Here is a 6,015-nt window from a genome sequence, read left to right as displayed (position 1 = left end):
GCTTCCTGAAAACTTCTAATGGTCGAACATTTTTTTAGTTATTTTTGAGTTTTGGAACTATTTCAACTATACTTTGTGGCTGCATAAACGTTCACTATCATCAATTGGTGGAGAAAACGCGTAGAATCGTTGAACTTGAATTGTCGTTTACAACCCTACAGACATGGACTTAGTATATGTCTAGTTTCTGCACTATTAACTATTTGATTTTATGTTTTGTTTGACAACTGTCAATATTTTTATTCATCTGAAAGTATCCGTCGTGGGTGAAATTCAAGATAATGTTATCTAGAATAGTAGACCGATGATTATGGATGTAAAATAGAAGGCAGTGTTGGCTTCGACTTGGTAGAATTAAAGGCAGAGGTATCGAACGCCCTTGCAGCAGCTCTTTTGTATAGGAATATCCATGCGACTAATTGTTGCCAGTAAATTATTGGCCGTACTCCTAAATTCTTTAATGCACCCATGGTTGTCTAGGGCTTTTGAAAACCAAAGCCCTATTAGTTCGTTTTCCGGATAAAATTCTGAAATAGCACATTTCGACTACTGCGTGGATATCTACGTGAGAGTGCTTTCCAGAAATTTCCAAAAATTCCCTTAAAAAATATTCACAATGAAAGAGATTTATACTGTAGATAATCTATATTGGAGCACTTATACACATATACATATAAAACAAATGAGAGACATGATTCAAACATTTTGTGTACGGTAAGTTCTGATTAGGAGGTACATATGTATTTGTTATTCGACTGGTATATATCTATGTAGATACATATTTGTATATTTATGTGAAAAATGTTTGCATTTTGTGCACATATGTTGACCAAATGCTGACAACAAACACATACATACATACAAACCTATGTGCTAAGGCCTGTTAAAATACACAAGATGCGAAAGAGGAATATAAACATAAATGAAAGCATATTCGACGGACTACCACGGCGTGACTACGCAGGCGTAGAGGTGTGAATTAATTTTGATGTTTCTGTGGGTGATTTGCTTTGTTTGTCATTAACATTACTCTACATATGTATGTGTGTATGAACGTGGCATGTGCAGTAAGAAAACATCAACATTCTACTAACGTACATACCTATAAATGTACTTATGTAAATGTGGATGTACCTAAGTATGTACTATATACCGTTTGCATGTTCTACTATACAAGAATTGTTTCAAATGTACCAAGCGCCGCTTGCCATACATGTGGTCACTTTGATTCATAAAACAAAACCTTTTTTTGGAATCAGTGTTGCCAGGTTAGCCTTTTCGAGGCTAGATTTATGATGCAGTTACCCACGAACGTACGTAGAAAAAACGTGTCAGCTGACACGACCTATCTTATGAGTGTGCAATGTAAACGAAAACTCACCGACGTGCAACGCCCGTACGTACGTAGCCCGGAACGTAGAAATCAAAACAATTTTGATTTTTTCCGTAAGAACGTGTCAGCTGATCGCTCTCTCACTAGACAGAGTTGCCTAGTAAACTTTTGTGCGCTAATTTTTGACCGTTTGCAATTTTATGCAAAAATGCCTAATTAAAGTTTGAAAAATTGTGGAAATAATTCGAAATAATTATGTAAAAGTGCTGATTATAAATATTTACTCTATTTATACTTATTTAATATGTATTCCGGCCTTTTACAATATCAAAAATTAAATTGGAAAAAGTTGATGTTTCCATAAGCATACATGCAAAATGGTCAGTGGCAACAGTGCTTATCTGTAAACAATACACACACAAATATGTTATGTACATGTACACGGACGCACACATTGATTCCTACGGGCTTGAGAGTTCGGTCAAACGTGCTTCGTACGACAAACGTCCTTACGTACGGCACACGTCGGTGGGTAACTGCCGCATTAGCCTTTTTTTTTTTGCCTTTAGCCTCGAAATTTCGGGTTTAGCTTCGTGACTTTTTTCTAGCCTTTTTTACTCCGAATGTATTTTTAAAAATTTCTAAAATAAAATAATTTTAATAGTTCCTGTGAACACCTAATACCTAATAAATATGAGTTTTCTACAAAAGATTAATTCTTTTTCTGCTGAAAATTCGTTGAAAATTTCAAAACCAGATGTATTTTCTTACTTTGAAAAAGAGAAGTATAGTTATTCTTCAAGTCAAATAGCATTAATAGAGCTACAGTGGCGAAAACTTATAATTATACAATGGAAGAATGTACACTCCACCATGGAATTTTGGTCGGAAGTCCGAGAACATAAAAATGCATTAAACGAACCTCCTTTTTTAGAACTTGTCGAATTCATATTTAGTTTTTTAGTATTACCATTCAGTAACGCGGAGGTTGAAAGAATTTTTAGTGGCGTGAAAATTCTGAAAACTAAATTGAGGAACAAACTAAAAATTAATATGCTTAATGCACTGCTTAATATTAGATGTTCGTTAAAACGCTTATCTAAATGTTGTAATGACTTTGAAATTACCGATGATCTCATATCTATGGTAAATAGCAAAACTTTATACCCAGACTTATGCTCTTCTGATTCTTCAGACGGGGAATATTTTATATAAATAATAATTTTTTTTATGTATATACACATATGCAATCATTTAAAGTAATTCCATGTGCTAGTCAAGGAAAATGTGCCTGATATGTTTTGAAACAGTAAGTTATTTTTAAGTTATATTTATAAGTTTTTATTTACAAATGTGTAAACTAAAATATAAAAAAAATTTAATGTATTAACCAAAAAATTTCTGGCCTTTTTTTAGCTTCTTTTTTTTCTAAATTTAGCATTTTCTAACTTTTTTTGGGCCAATCTAGCTTCTTTTTTTGCATCACCTGGCAACACTGGTTGGAATATATGTTTAGGGATGCATTAGCATTGTACATATACATATTTGTACTTATTGACTATCTGACTGCCATATGAGTGATCACTGATCATTCCTTCGAGTCCAATCGGCCATTCATAGCAAATATTTAAAATTTTGTTCATTTGTAAGTTAGGTAAATTCAAAGCTAATTGTTTACACATTTAAAATGTTTTCTACCTTTTTTCTGTAGCTTATCTTTGGCAAACACTCGCCTAGAAGTGGAAATGAATGAATCGCACAAAGAGCAGCTACAGCTGTAAACATGCGCTCTGGCAGGAGCATAGAAGCAGAATCCCCTGAAACTAGTGAAATTCTTAAAGTTGATGGATTTTAGAGGAGTAACAAATTTTAACAATCCTTACAAAACTAAAGTGGCAATATTCAAATTTAAATGTGTTTTTTTTCTCATTACCTTATTTTATTACCTTCCTTTGTGTGGTCGACACATTTCATGCCAAGTTAATTCTTGTTACAGTGTAGACTTCTCTTAAATTCTTCAAAGCAGGATATTAGAAACTTGTGGAGAAGTTATTTTTGAGAGAACTCTACTTAATTTAAAACAAAGTATCAATGAATAAATATATCAAAATAAGGGGCCGCTAATAGTAAAAGGTCCATTTCTCACAAGAAAAATTTTGAATAGAAGTAATTGGAACAGTCATAATATCAAGCGGCCGGTAGCTGATAGAGATCTCAGAATACTGATTCATAATTTTTTGTTCATTTTCTGACAGGGTGAATAATTTAAAATATTGGAACGATTTTTCGTCATATTCTGAACTCGTTTTCTTTGAAATGAAGCAGAAAGGATACAGAGGCTACCCCTAATTAACTTTGGCGGGTAAAAATGCAGCTTTCAGAGCAAACAGTTGTTCCTATGAAAAAAAAAATGTTTATGCCAAATTTCGTTCAGATTGGGAGATTTTTGTTCGACTTATGGCATTAAAAGTATTTTGGAAAGGGCAACAAAAAAAACGGCGGATCGCGCCCATTTTCAAAATTGGTTTAATTTTTGTTTTTAGCTCACTGCACTGAAATAAAGAGACTGGTAAAATCAACCGAAATACGGGTCAATTCAACCGAAATTTCTGTCAATTTTTATTCATCGCAACAAGATGTTGAATCAACTGCGCACCAATGGTTGATTCTTAATTGACCGTTTTAGTAGTCAAATGAACAAAACAAGTTGTTGCGAGAGCTTTGTACGAAAGTACCTATGTTGCGGCATTTGCAAGGCACATGAGTTTTCACGGAGATCTTTTCATGGCAGAAATACACTCGGAGTGCTTGCCGAACAGTGCCGAGGGGCGACCCCGCTAAGGAAAATTTTGTTCTAATTGAAAAACCTTATTTCTAAAATTTTTATGTTGCTTTACCCGGGGTGTGAACCCAGGGTCTTCGTTGTGGTAGGCAGAGCATGCTACCACCACACTACGGCGGCCGCCATATACATACGTAAATATGTGCATAATATAGTACACAGCATACATAAGTACAAAGTAGAGAGCGCAGTGAGCGTAAAATTCTCTTTGAAATTTGCTCATGTATTGATTGTTGGTCGCTGTTGAAATAACCAGTGAGATCAGTTGTGTTAACAAAAAAATCAGTTAGATTGATTAGGAATCTGTGAATTTTACAGAATTATGTTAATTTAAGAGCGAAATTTCTGTTCTGTTGAAATGACTAAACTAATTTGTTCGCTTGACAAAGAACTCGGTCGATTTAACCATAATTCGATCAATTTCACCGAATCACCGTTAAGTCAAGAACAACAGAACCGATTTTTTTGATTTTACTAGCACCATTTCTTTCAGCATACTGAGGTATCAGTCAAATATAGCTAAATATCATAGAGTTATTGCAAACTTTGTTAAGGTTACACCTTTAGGAAAAGTGTCTATATAATTTGGCAAGGATGTATCTGCCAAATTTCAACGTAATATCTTTAACGGGTTTTGATTTACGGTTTTGTTAAACTTCCAAATTTCAATCTTCTAAATGTGGGTGGTGCCAAGCCCATATTCCGAAATTGTTTGGAATTTATGTTTTGCATCATAGAATCAATCTACTTACCAAATTACATAAGTTTAGCGGTATTCGTTTTTGAGTTATCTCATTTTATGCATATTTCTAAATTTTCGATATCGAAAAAGTGGGCGTGGTCATAGCCCAATTTCGCTAATTTTCAACACAAATCTATTCTGGGTCTAGATAAGCCCGTATACCAAATTTGGTGAAGACATCTCAATATTTTCTCAAGGTATCTTGTAAGCAGACGGACAGAAGAAGAGACGTAAGGGTGGACGACCGAAAAGACATGGCTTAATCAAATTTTTTTTCGATACAGATGATTTTGATATAGGGAAGTGTATATCTGTCCCAACTCTTTTATATCTGTACAGCGAACCGTTATCCAAGCAATAATAATACCCTGGGTATAAAAGAAGATGTTATTACAAAATCAAGCCGGGTTTATTAAGAAATATTTTCCCGATGTTCACTGCGGTGAGAACCACATGGAAAGGTGTATCCGTATGCATATCCTTGCAGACCTAGTGTCCAAAAACAAATGGTCGTTGCAGTATATAAAGCTGTATTTAACAAGGGGCATCAAGACTATGCCCCACCAGGTGGAGATGTTTATAATAGTCCCGCGGTAAAGCAAGCCTGTAATCAGAGATGACAAAAATGTATAGATCCGAAGATTCAACGAATCCAAAACTTGTTCCCACAACAGTCGGGCTTGTAATACTTGTGCAAAGGTGCTAATATTGAAGCGTATATTATTTACATTCGGCAAAAGACTATCTGCCTACTTAAAACTTCCAAAACACTTCGGGCAATGTTTCTGTAGCCACAACAACAACCACAGAGCTCCGTGCCTGAGTTACGAAGGAGAAGTTAGACCCACAATAGTGATGGAAGTTTGGTAAAATGGTGCAAGTTACCCAACCAGTGACAAAGGCAGTAGAAAACCTGGAGTAAAAGTCTTTGGGCTGCAGTGATGTTATCGTATCAAAGCAATAATCTCCTAAAGCTCTTTTTCCATTAGAGTGCTTGAGTGCGTATTCGCTCAGAGTGGAGCTGGATCTACGCTCCTATTAAGTTAGTTTTTAGAAAGTCATTACAGGTAAGCGCGACGCGAAATTTTCAAAAAACCA

The sequence above is a fragment of the Eurosta solidaginis genome, unplaced genomic scaffold (assembly GCF_040869045.1).
Source record: "Eurosta solidaginis isolate ZX-2024a unplaced genomic scaffold, ASM4086904v1 ctg00000118.1, whole genome shotgun sequence".
NCBI classification, from domain to species: Eukaryota; Metazoa; Arthropoda; class Insecta; order Diptera; family Tephritidae; genus Eurosta; species Eurosta solidaginis.
Note: the sequence above shows the minus strand (reverse complement) of the source record.